Source organism: Atractosteus spatula, chromosome 2, assembly GCF_055471065.1.
Source record: "Atractosteus spatula isolate fAtrSpa1 chromosome 2, fAtrSpa1.hap1, whole genome shotgun sequence".
Classification (NCBI taxonomy): domain Eukaryota; kingdom Metazoa; phylum Chordata; class Actinopteri; order Semionotiformes; family Lepisosteidae; genus Atractosteus; species Atractosteus spatula.
Genome location: NC_142707.1, coordinates 10,874,499 through 10,888,810, shown reverse-complemented (window position 1 = coordinate 10,888,810; position 14,312 = coordinate 10,874,499). Strand labels below are relative to the sequence as shown.

The 14,312-nt window shown below is 36.2% G+C and overlaps 1 protein-coding gene across 1 annotated transcript in view; it reads left to right on the top strand.

Moving 5' to 3' along the window:
* The window catches only part of zmat4b (zinc finger, matrin-type 4b), a 107,017-nt gene that overhangs the window by 19,104 nt on the left and 73,601 nt on the right, over window positions 1-14,312 (top strand). The gene's annotated exons all lie outside the window — the stretch shown is intronic.

The window sequence follows — 14,312 nt, the reverse complement described above, 5'->3', positions numbered from 1 at the left end:
ACATCTCGAAATTGGAAAGTTAGACTGGGGCTCTCTGAGAGGCACCATTGTAGTTGGCACACTCAGATTGTTATAAATTATTACTGTTGGGCCGATTTATAAATAGTGGTGGAGCTGTAGTGAAGCTAGCAATGGGAGCTGCTGCCCAGATAGAAAGTTACTTAAACTCTGTTTAAAGATCAGAATACAGTCCTTCCAGAAATCAAGAGAGATGTAACAGGGCAGTCAGAATTAGAGTGTATAAATGGGGTTGACCCTGAGACACCTAAAAGAGAGAAACATCTACATTTTCAGGAGGTTATTAAGGAATTGGCTGCATCTGTAGGAAACCAATTCCCTATATCAAGACTCTCCTCAAAGTTGTCTCCTCAGACCCTCGTAGTGTTACAGATGGTGAGATTCTTGATCTCAAGGTAAGGTGATGTGTAGCGATTGAAAGCAAAAGACTTTATAAAGGAACAGTGAAAACAAGACCTAGGATTACCTCAAGTAGCACCCTTGCTTATTACCAGCCAACAACTAAAAAGAAGACTGGAAGAATGGACTGGCCTAAATGGAATCGAGCAGGTTGAGATTATATTCTACTGCTACTTACCTTATCAAGTAGGATATCAAGTAGGAGTTACTGTACAGTAGGTGTGTATTTGAACAGACAAGAATTAGAGTTCGGTAGGCTGCGTACCATCAAGGTTGATCCATTCACTGCTTATAGCAACCAAAAAGGGGCAGTATGTACAGATTTTTCCACTATGCTACCATCTAAGAACGATCTATCACACAGGATACAGGACACAGGCTAGTTACATTATTAGAGGAAAGAGCTCATAAGGACCTACTGGATATGAGATGGAAGACTGTGAATGACTTTAAACATCAACTGTTCTTGTACTTGTTTTTTGTGTAATAATGTACTGTAGAAGAAGATTAAGTGCCATTACTTCTATATCCATGTGTCCGTTTTTTTAACACCTCTGTCAGGTTTACAGAATATTTCACCACTTTTCTTGGTGATGGCCACCATGGCATGCCAAAGCTTATCCAGGATTCACAGGTGAGATGCAAGACTAAAAGCACAACTGGTCTTCCATTAGATGGGATGCTACTTCATTCCGTGAAAGAGAGAAGTGCAATTAACCTGTCAAACACAGTCTTTAGCAGAAGAAAGGAAGCTGGAAGGCCTGGTGAAATCCATATCAACACCAGGAAAACATGCACTCAAACAGATGCCCCAGGATCAAACCCAGAACCCTGGAACACTGAGACAGCAGCAATTATCTACATGCTCCCCTGGGAAATCATTAATATGCAAATTATCCTGTCTTATTAACAAAGTTGTACAATAGAACTTGTCTGATGACCTCGAGCATTGACTTACAACCACTTTGCTTCATTTATAATCATAGGTAGGTGTGCTGATCTATGTCTCTTCTGTTCATTGTTTTAGATGGCTTTCTGTTTATTCATCAATGGGGCAATTCAGCAGCAGATTAAAAAGAAGATCAAGAAAGAAAAAAAAGCTTTGTTATAGTTTATCAAGTGATGATTGTATATCACCGCTAACTTGCCATTTGTTTTACTTTAATGAGAATATATATTTGCCTGCAAGGCTTTTTATAGGCAAAATTAATCATTTGGAAGTCAATACTTGACATCAAGGTTCTTGATGCGAGCAAAATGTAATACATAAAAGTTATTTTTGTAGCTTTAGTTTAGCTTTTGAAACATGTATTTACATATCTTGAAATCTTTCCAAAATAATATTCCAAATTAACAAAGGATCAAATGAACCTCATATCTTCTGTTGAACAATATTGTGTTTGTAGGCAACCAAACAGAGGTGTTATAGAAACTTCTTTTAAGTCAAGATAATATAAAGCTGACAACTAAACTAAAAACAAAAAATAAACATGATACCAAAATAGTTCAAATTGTATTATTTCATTGTATAATAATTGTATGATCAAAAACATGTACAGGTATATAATGTCATACAATCCCAAACATTAGTCCTTTTAGTGTAGCTTCCTGAGTCTCAAAACATAACTCCTGCAGGAACAAGAAGGACTTCTAGCATATGTCTGTCTGTAGGTCTTTTCATTTTACTTTATGATATTAAGATAATAGTAATATAATTCCTACTACCAGTGCCAGTACCAGGGGATTCTGCTTATCAGTGAGCTTCATGAAAAGATTTAAAACAAGACCTTAATTCAATTTTCAGCTACAGAACTACAAACATTGACATTTTTAATTTTTGATGTGATTCCTTCTACACCTTTCAGTATCAACAGGTACAGCCTCAAGTCTTTTGTAGTCAAATATATAATACAAAAGTGTGACAAATAGATTTATATCTGTGAGTTGTTCAGAGAGAGTTCTTTGGCATTTATTTTTAAAGCTCAATGCCAGTAGAAAAATGGAACCCAAGAGAGACCAATGTTTTATGGATGAAGCTGAAAGACAAATTGAAGTCGTAGAACTCTCGTAAAATATACATTACTGGAGGATTTCTGTAATGAAGAAGGTGATTTAATTTTAAATACTGTAATATCAGTGATTCCCTTTCATTTGGTTGTGCTCCCTCTATCCGAATAAAATCAGCAGACAAGTATTTGTTAAAGCCCAGGAATTGTTTAGAAAATTATAAATGCTTTGAGCATCATCAGACAAGTAATAAGCTCCCATTGCACAGCAGGCACCCAACCCATAAAAGGTGCTTAGACAAAGCTAAAGGTAACATTATATATTTTGTTTTTTTATATTATCAATTTGTACAAGAGCCTACTGCTCATTAAACCTGAAGAAGATTAAACTGATAATGAATGGAAGCCTTATTAGTTTTTCCTTCAACTAAAACTAACCTTTAGTGCACTCCATATATTTCTTGCTAATTATAATGTTCATGAAGTGTGTCAGCTTCAGACATTTGGCACAGTGCAAGAGTTGCTCTTTTTAGAGTCTTTGCTATTTTTTTAATGTACTTTTTGTAATTCAGCTGTTCCTTTTTTTCACGAGCCCATATTTTTAAATACCAGTTCCTAATTAACAGTGATCATTGCTGCAACCCTACTGCCCTTGAGAGAGATGAAGCCTAATACACAGACTCTGAGATGTGCACCGTAAAGAATTTTGCTTCATTGATGCTCATTGACCCAACAATGCCGTGTAAAGCATCAAAAGCAAGTGATAGGCTACTCTCACCAATAACACTAGCAGCTCACAGGCAGGCAGGAGAGAAATTGCAGTGATTGCATTTGTGTAACAAGCCAGGTATCCTCTTGTGTGTGTGATTCCCTACTCAACACCGGCAACACACCAATTGCACCAAAGTGCATAGGGAGTCCTGGTCACAGTCGGCTAATGACTAATAAAACTCATGTATGAACCAGGTAGCCTAGAGAGCATAACCTGTTTTCCGAACAAATGATTTTACAGGTTGACTTTCTTAGGATTTATTCATTGTAATAACATTATAGTGCTAGTCATTAGCATTAATTTGAAAACCTGTGTAAGTTTCTCTTGTCCTTTCTCATGGTTGTCGCAAAATCTCAGAGCCAGGGTCGGAGATCCCAATGAACGAAAGCCACTACAGTATGTAAGAATAAAATGTATTGTCATTCTATCTATATATATATAAGAAGCACCTGGAAAGCAAAATTTCTGACGAAAAGATTGTCTCATAGCCACATTATCGTCTTGTCCCCTTCTCCTTTCATTGCTTTCCACAGTCTGCTGTGATACACTGCCTGACACAGCATGGCTGCCTCCTTCCTCCCCTAGAGGTATCTCCATTTCAGCAACTGATAATTGGTTCAGCTGGGACATTATGGTGCTTTGGGATGCTTCGCTGCAGTGGTGAAAGTGCTCTGAAAAAGTAAGTCACAATTGATCAGATGTGTAGGAGTGCTCCAGAGCAGCAATCTGAAATTCCACTGCACGTGATGGCATTGTGAGACCCTCAGTGCACCTTGCCAACTTGCGAACTGCATGTGATGCCTGTTGGCATTATGTTAATTAGTACTTTTCAGATGATTTCCATGGCAGCTTTATGTGTAGAAACCCATGAATATTCAACGCCCGCTTTGGTCTTTTGTATTTTTTTTGCATTTCAGAGCTGCTTAAAAATTTTAAGAGCGCTGCTCCATAAATTATTAATGTTGGATTTTTAGCAGTATGTCAGAATTTTGCTCTGCATGCAGACCTCGTTGTTGCAGTGAAGGTGAAAGATGCGTGCTTGGAAGGTTTCTGTGTTCTTGGCTTTTTGTTGAACCCTGACTGGTTCACGCAGACAGATTTGTGAATTTATAAGACATGGCTTTGATTGCTTTTGCTTGATGTTTAATCTAAAGGTGTATTGCTGCATTGTACCCACAGCTTTTGACATTCAATGTGTACGGTTACTTGAGTCAGGGAATCTGATTGTTTGGAAAGTTTTCAATTCAGAAACAAAATGCTTTTGTAGCAGCTATATACTTAACTGATTTTATTGTACATTAATTTCCTCTTGATGGGATCTTTACAGAAATTTTTTTCTGAAGGAAAAGCTACTATTTTATGCACAAACACAACTCCGAAATTCACATCACTTTGAAGAATATGGTATTTAGGATCAGTTGGCGTACACACTTTCTGTATAAAGTAATGGCATTACTAAGGCTGAAGATGTCTGGTATTGATTATTAAAAAGAAGACAAAATCAATGAAAAATTAATAAAATGACATTTTCAAACCTACCCCTGACACAAGTCCGCATGGACAGGAGAGTTACTAGGGATGTGCCCATTCACTAAAAGGGTGACAAAACTGATTTAAGTAATTATAGACTGATAAATCTGATTTTTGTTAGATGTAAGGTTATCAAAACAATAAATAGAACTGAACGAGAGGATCACCTATAGAGAGTTAAAACTAGAAATGTAAATGAAACCTTTTTAAACACGGTAGTGTCATAGAACTTCGCTAAAAATTGTATAATCGCTGCTTAAACAGATTTACATAAATCTGTATGCGGGAGAAAAGTCCATCTAAATGCACAAACTTCTTTAACAGCTGTTGACAACTGATTAACCTCAGCTGCAATCAGTTTAGTTCTAATCTACAGACTAAATGATAAATTAGCATATGTAATATGCCTGTGTTCAGTAGAATACAGTAGTCTACAGTATATTTCCATTGGCATATGGCTTCAGGCTTCAGAATCTGCATAGTGCAAGTCAAGGCAAATCAGAATAAGCCCAAAAGGTGCCCACAGTGCTGGTCTTTTCTGCCAATTGAATTAATTGGGAAAATTGTATTTCTTGGACTACTTCCTGCTACATTGTCTCTCAGGCAATGCAAGTAAATAGTGTCAGTTCATTTTCAAAAGGAGGCATTCACTACTTATTTATAGTGAAGGTCCTAAGTGAGAGGCTTGCAAATCAAAGATTGTGTAATGTCCAGACATACCATAGTGTACCTGCTTCACAGTTCTACAAACATGGCAAACAGCATGTGGCAGATGGGATGTGGTATCCTACAATTTAGCAAAACTGGAAATGCTGAAGAATCAAGCAGTAACTCTGAGCCACTGCAGCAGGAGATTGCCCAGGCATGCACATACAGTCGATACATAGGTCCTTGCAAAAGTATTCAGACCCTTGCACAGTTCTGACATGTTGTTACTTTAATGTATGGAGTCATGACAGTGTGAAGTAAAAATATTTGTTATATACTCAACCTACTCCAAACATTCTGATAAAAAAACTGATAGAAAGAATTATATAATTAATAGGAAAGAAAAAATGGGAAAACTCATTGTATTCTTTCAAACACTAACCTAAATTAGTGTAGATGTAAAAATGACCTTAATGACCCACACAATTAGAATAAATGGAAGTTCTTAACTAAAATTTGGGATGGATAATATACAAGCCAATCTCACTCAGCCATTTTAAATCACAATTATTACTGACCTTTGCTATATACAGTATATAAAACTCTTTCACACACCTCTTCTCTCATTCATCCTGTCTCAAGCATCTCTTGGTTAACTCCTCTCTCTGGATGGGGTTCAAGCCTCCTCGTCCTATGGCCATGAAGCTAGCTCTTAACCAAGTGGGTTAAGATAACACTTATTATAGTTAAATACTCAAATATTCACAAACCATCTGATTCTTGGAAGTTGTTATACTTTGTGAAATCAGTCAGGTACTGAAGCAAAGATTCAACCATGAACACTAATGGGCATTCATAACAACTCGGAATTAAGGTCTTTTCAAGTTTTAGATACTGTATATAAGTTTTATAAAGGTCAGGAGAAAGGTAGAAAAACATTTTAAAAAGCCCTTAATATCTGTTTGAGTATGTTGACGTTGATCACTGCCTAGATCAGACTGTGTCTCCAGAATTGAGCAGCCGGGCAAGGAAGAAATAGTTAAGCCATCATGAAGTCACTGATGACTTTGACAGAGTTGCGGATGTTAGTGGCTGAGATGGGAGAAAATCTTCACGGGTCAAAAATATCCCAGTCACTTCATGAAGGCGCTTGTAACTAAAAAAGTGATTTCAATACGAATTAAGTTGTACTTAAAACATGTGTTAAATGGAGTTTATAACAGAAGCTTGGTAGAAAGGTTGAATCCTAATAATGCCTACTTCCACTCTCCTATGTGTATATACATTATTCTTTCTGGTCTTCCCTTTGGTCTAATTTGGCCTAAATGCAAAATGTTCCATGTCATGGCAACCCAACACAGAGCATCACTCTGTCAAGTATGGTGGGGGTAAATTCTTGAATCAATTAATTATTTACATGCTTACACCATCAAATTAATCATGTGTGAATGTACACTAAAGTTACTGACAGTTGACATATATGGTACATGTTGTATTATTTTCCTGATTTTATTTAGGTGTGCATAACATAGTGACATTAACTGCTAAAAAGTTTTAGTTCTGGCTTGGGCACATATTTTATTCAGAAATACTGACAATTAGATGGGTAACTTCAAGGTCAGCAATAAAGTTTTTCTATGCTTGTGGTGTAAGGCTTTATCTTGTCCTACTGCTATTTCTAGTGTTGCATTTCAATAAGCAGTGGCACTTCATCTTACACACGATAGTAGGGTCCTTCATAAATTTCAGTTTCCGTTAATGTCATTCTGACTTATGAACCTTAATATTGTTGTCTTCTATAAAAGAGACTCATACAATTATGTGAGCAGAGCATTTTAAAATGATCCAATTATTTTGAGGTGTTAACTTGCTGTTAATGGCTGTGAATAAAAGGAAGCTGAAAAGCTTCCTTCTGACATTGCAACAGGTGGTATAGGACTCATGGATCTGACAGTTAATTCCTTATTTGCTATGAACCCATACTAGAAGTGGTGTGTATGCATGTACTGTATTACAGTAGTTCAGCAACTGTGAACAATTTGATAAACTCTTAACATTACATTTTGTCAAAAGGTATAATGGCATTTGTTTTCTTACTGTAGTAAAGATTTGTCTTGTAGTGCTTCAATATTATCCTTCATTATTAATGCTGACCCTTGTTATTAAGCAATTTAGTAGTTTGAGATTGATTTCTTTCCAAAGGCTTGATTTCCACTCGTGTGACATCAGCACTGAGATGCATAGTTACCTTGTTCTTCTTTATTCATGCGTGCTGCAGAGCTCTGGCTCTGACAGAATAAAGTCTGAACAAAATTGTGCATAAAGTATACATTCCCTAGATAGTCTTGGCAATTTGATGGGGGAATTGGAATTCTTTTTGCCAATTATGTATCTGATCACTAGTATAGAAGCCTGTTTAACAAACATACTGTATTTGGAACATGTTCATTTACAAAGGCAAGCGTGCTTAAAACTTTTTAGAGAAGCAATTACATCTAATAGAAGGCTCTGCAAAGATTAGTAAAATCAATCTACAGTTCCAATGAAGAATTTTTTTCAGTTTAAATTTCTTTATGATTTTCAAGAAATCATGACGGTCTCTAAATCATTAGGAGCAGTATGCTATTTAATAAGCTGTGTAGTGAACATATTAATCCTTTTCTCTGTAGAAAATGTTTCGTAATGAAGAGCAATATTTGCACCATATAACAGAAATAAAAAAAGAGTGTCAAAGAGAGAATAAAATTATTCTAAAAGGGAAAAGATATAAGTAAATTACTTGAAGCAGAGGATTCTTATTTAGTAAATAACTTTTGACTGATTTACAGTATATCAAGGTTTTTAAGCAGAATGAAAGCTTGTTGAGACTCCCTGCTCTCATGCTTTTCTGAAATGAAAGGACTGCAGTGCAGCACAGTTTCAGTGCCTTTTTTATACTTTAATCAGATAAATTACTATAATATACTTCATCAAAAGAAAGTTGTCACTTACAATTGTAAGAAATTCTTTCTTATAGCAGGTGTTCAAGATGCAACATACAGTAGATAAATCCATTATGCTGATTAACGTTAGTCATTAAAAAGGATCTGAAAGTGTGAGTAGCCACCACTAGAAGCAATTATAATTGTTTATGTATGCCTGATACTTTGTACGAAGTTGCAGATGTTGTCTTGTGTGATTCTGTCCCATCACTTGGACAAGGATATGTATGTTCACTGGTCTATGAGCCCTAAATTCCACAAGGTATCCTACAAGTGTCCAATGGGAGTCAAGTCTGCTGGGTTAAACTTAAGGGACATATCTTTCACATTCTGATCTCACAAGAAAGCTGTTGGTATCCAAGTAGCATATTAATCTGTGTTATTTTGACATGTCACGTTAGGATTGACCCTGCAGGAACGGAAACAAGTGATATCTCAGGACCTGGTCAGTTCAGCTCCACATTGACTGCCTTAAATTCCATAATGTGGAGTTCCGTAGTGACTTAACCTACACGTCAATTGGCCTGTTGTAATGAACAGTTGAGCATATTGTTCATTTCTACTGATTAGAAGCTCTACTGATCTCTACTGAGCTACTCTTTTTCTAGTTCCAGGCTCAGGATACAAATGACAAGTGTACAGCATGCATTGATGAAGGAAGAAGTATGAAGAATGTGCAAAATATTTAAAAAACCAAATTCATTATGTGTTTGTGAAGAATTCATAGGTTTTTTATTGAAATGGGTTGAGAACCACACTTTTTTTTTTACCTATACAAGGATCTGTAAAATAGCATAATTTTACCTTTAAGACAATAAATCCCTTTAAATTTCTCATAATCTATTATTGATGTAGACCTCATTGTATTCAAACCACTATGTATTCAAACCAAACAATGGCCTATTGATCCAGAATGTGTCCTGTTTTCCATGGCATTATGTACTGTATATAAAGAGCAAAAGACTCCAGTCTATCACAAAGCATACCCTCAACAAACATGGTCCTCATTTATACATACAGTACTAAAGCAATCGGGATAAAGTACCTCTCTCAAGGTATAACAGCAGTAGCTGCAGCACCCACCAATTATGAATCTAAAGATTTGTACTCTATGCTGTTCCCAAACTAGTATTTACAAAAATGACATCAATATTTTTAATTAATTTTGAACACTGGTTTTGCATATCAGTACACTTTTTTTTGTAAACTTCTTTAATAGCGAGAAATTTAAGATCCAGAATGCTGACTAAATGATTGACTTTGTAGATAGTTGGAGAGAATATGACAAATACCATGCATAGGAATGACCTGCCATATTTGGAATGAATTCTGCCATCTGTTAAAAACGGTCACGATATGACAGTGCATCTGCTTTGCACTGTATAATTCTTTGCAATGCATGATGTTAAAAAAAGTGTAAAATAAGTTGCTGGTCTTACTTTCAAAGTAACACTGCTGTTGTAGAAAGTGTTGAACATGTTGAGCAACTTTTTGTAGACTGAAAAGATGTCTGACAGTTCTGTGTCCTTTAAAAAAATAACAATCTGTATACTTTATTTTTGTAAAAATCATATATCGGTCCTACTGTATGTATGTCTTTAAAATTCAGAGTCACCAGTTCTGTCCATAAAAAGTTCTCACTTTCCAATTGTTAATGAACTTTGCTCAAAGCATTTACTGCATGTGTGTTCTCTGAATTAAAAATGGACAAAATCCAGTGGAAGCCTTTTACATTTGAGTCAATCAGGAGCCTTTCATAGAGAAGTTTTAAAGGTATTTAATACATAAGGTAACAAGATATTTCACAGTGACAAAAATGTGTGCTTTATCATGAACTCACATAAGTATGCCTCAATTCCCACCATTCCATGGTAACACCAGTTATCAACTTAAAGATACTGTAGGTGATCCTGTGTAAAATAGTGAATGCACGATTTGATTTGAATTGACTACTCATGGATGCGTGTAGACACCTTGTCATATGATGAAATCAGGTGTGAATATAGTGCAATGCTTTTAATAGCTGCAGAATGGCCCTTTAGAGTAACACCAACCTGTGTATTCAAACACCTTCTCCATGGATGAAATGTGTTAAAGAAAACAATTGCATGAAACATGCTGTCACCAGAAACTTGTGCTCAGCATTTCTATTTGTACTATGCACAACATCACCAATGCCCCAAATTCTAACTGATTTCTAACTTTCAAGAATTAGTCCAAAATGAGCTGAGTAGACTGAGGAGATCTGCTGTAGACTAATAAAACAGCAATGTTCTACAGTGTGTGACAAGCTCCTTGCTTTAGTAGTCCTTAAAAACCCTTAACTGAATTCTGGCTAGGTCTAAGGTTAAGTATTTAGATAGTTCTTAAGCCTTATGTACAGATCTTTTCCTGCATAAATAATGCCTAGATTTTTTAATTTCCTTTTAAGTCTGAATAAGGACCCACTGAGACATTCCAAAGACATTTAATTTATCCTGTAGGAAAATCATGCTAGGATTTGACCAGCTATCTTGTTTACTTGCAGTGGCTTGCTAGCCAGTTTCATTCAAATGTCATCAGGAACAACTAATGCACAAAAGAGACACGAGTTCTTCTGCCACTTTTTAATTCTTTTTGAAGGTCCTGTTAATAGCTGAGCTCCGTTATTCTATAATGTTCATTTGTTGCCCATAATATTCCATAAAATTAACTGTAATATAAACTGAGTGATCAAAGACAATTTGTTCTCAATTAACCTAAAATAATTTTTAGGTTTATAAAATGGATTAAAAATGAAGGAATAGAATGTAAGACCTTTGGACAATGTATAGTAATTGAATACTGATGGATTGTAAGTGGAAGCAATCAAGCCCTGAATCAAATAATGCATTCTAATTTAGGAAATGGAACCTTGCTGACAAGCAGTGGGGCTTTCTCAACAATACCCATTCAGCTCTTCGATTGATCAGTTATTTTTACAATACTGGCTTGTGCCTGTGACAGAGAGCCTCCATAGATGCTCAGGCAGGTAATACAATATTAACCAGGATTGGTGTTCAGAATTAATAAAAAAAAAACAAGGTACGTGTTGCGGCAGTGCTCCTGGGCACAGAAACAAATAATCCGATGAAGCTGCAAAGACCACTGAGTTCATGACTTATTCAGGCACCATAGATGTAGCTTGCCATTTAAAATTTGTTTTTTCCACCACAAAGTGATTTGTATAGGGCTGTCAATATCTTTCCCTCAAAGGGAGCAACTTAAGTTATCTGAATCTTAAGAGGGCACACACTGTTCCATCACATTTATTATTTCACACCCCTCCTACCTCTACCACTATTATTGATTTATTTCACACAGTTTTCATTTTTCCTTCATCTTTCATAGTGTACCATTGAGGGATTTTTTTTTTAAAGTAGTATCATGAAAGTGATTTTAAACTCGTCTGTAGAATCGGATTTGATGTGATTAGATGTGGGAGCAAAAAGAAATCTGTTTGGTGCTTCATTATTCCTGCTTTATTTATCATTTCTCTTCCTATTTTTTTATTCAGCTGCCATAGCAATTTAGCAGTATTTGCATTAGTCAAGATGAATGCGCTCTTGAGACATTAACTGAAAACTCATTTACAAAATGTGAAGCATTGTCACCCTCTTGACCAGGACATGAGACCACTGTAGTGCTAAATATTGCCATTTTTTCTCATATCTTCTAAATAATTTACAAAATAATTTCGAAAGATTCGTATGAAGGAGAAATGGGAGCACAGGCTCTATACTGTAAGTATTAAACTTTTATTAATATGGTCATAAGGGAAGAAAATTGGCAAAGCTACATATAAGTATGCTTCAGGCAAAAGGGCAAATTAAAAAAAAAACTTCAGAAAACTTCCCATTGAAGATTACAAGTTAAAATGAGGAAAAAGATCAAGGGATGGAAAGAAACTTAGCCTTCCTGAGGGATCTACAGTTAAGGACAGTCCAAAGCAAAGCATTCAACTAATAAATCTAGTACTGTAAATGTATAAAGAGAACACTAAAAACCAGCTTCTGCTAACTGACAGGCAGTGTACTTGGTGTTATTAATGAGCTGAGAAGTTTGCTCAAGATATTTTTAGAAGGAGACAAGTGGAAAATGTATCTCAGCTGTAGCTGCTCAAAGCCATTCATTAGCAAAGTAAAGACTTGTACCCAAGATTAACACTTTTTATTGTTGAGCCAGGACAGAGTACACTGTACAACATGCTTAGTTCCCTTAAACTGTATATGTGATTCCAGATTAGCTAACCTGTCATTAAGAACAGTTTCAGTGGCATAAACAGCAACGCTGAACATGAGAGAGAGTGGAGTAGTTTTGGGTGAATGTCATGAATCAATTTTTTTACAGTACCACTTCAGCACTTTCCCGGAATATACAATTTTGAAAGCATTTTAAAATGTGGTTATTTCATACTCATGATAACATCTTTGAAAAAAATAGCTTGCACACATCCCAGATCTAAAAAAAGCTTAATTTCCTATTTTGTTTTAGATTGTATGCTGACCTTCACACCTACAGGGTAACGTTGGGTATTGCTTTATCCTTTCTTTTAGAGGTGATCTACTTGCTGTGGAACAGTCACCACAGAGTCTAGTCTTTTCTCAGTACAAATGTTTTCTTCTTACCTAAAATATATCCCTTCCCAGTTACCTTTATATAGGGTAGAGGACTAGACAAGCTGGGTGGTAATGCTGATAAGGATGCAGTCTAGGACAAAACTTTCCAATTCTTTAAACATTTATCCACTATGTGATCCATTTTAATTGCACATAGACTTCCAGATTCCACAGATTCCACCTGAAGTGAAGTGATTCCAGCTTGGAAAACCTTATGCTGACTTTTGAATGTTTTCCCGGTGTCCACTTTGGTTTGCTCTGGGTTACTCCGAAATTCCCAGAAGCTTGCTGGCAAAATAAGTCTTTAAATAGCATGTGGTTTGCAATGAACTGGCATCCCAACCAGGATGGAATCCTGCTTGAACTCTGTGCTTCTGTTGTAGACTCTACAGGAGTGACCAGTATTCTGATTGGTGGATTTTCTGTTGGTGTTTTGTATCTGCTTTTGTTTTTCTTGTATTTATCTCCAGAAATATACATTAAAAAAGTTGGGTGGATGCTGACACAGTCAGTACTAGAAAATAGACACAGCCACACTTCACTCGTTTTTTATGTTTTAAGTGTTAAGTGGTCTGTCGTTGTCTTTCAGTCCCCCTCCAGGATACTGTTTCCTCACTGCCAGTCCCCTCTCGGGGAAGACCTCACATTCATCTTTCTTCTTGGATGCTTTTCACTTGGTTCTACTGACAAATCACAACTAACACTAGGTGCTTTCATATTCGCTCCATTACACACAGTTTCTTACATTCTTCAACTTAACTCCTCAGTAATCGCCAGGTACTGGAGGTTTTCTCTTCGCTCTGTGATGCCCCACTTCTCATACTCTTCAACTCTCTGTCTTACTTAATCAGCATTACATCTAGTCTCTTATACTCTTTATCTTAACTCTTCATGAATCACCATGGACTAGAGCATTCATACTGTGACTCTGTGACAGCCAATCGCAATCGTCATTTAACATTATTCACTTGAACATGACCAGGCACTGGAGTATTCAACTCGATTAACTCTGCATTGCCCAGTTCTGAGGCTTCACTTTAATAAACTCCTCTCTTACTCTTTTATCAACCATCAACCACAAATTATGGTTTAGAAAAGGAGAAAGATTGCTGACATTTAATGTTTTATTAAGTCTGTTTTGGTGAAGATTTCTTAGACACACTGTTACGTCCCCAATATGGCTTAGTCTAGGGGCGAATGGGGACTGAAATATGAGCCAGGGTTTTACGGACGGAAATACACACACAGCTAAGTGTAGGATGAGGGAAAATGCTAGGAAGTTAAAAAAAACACAGGGGTAAGTGATCAACAAAAAAAACTA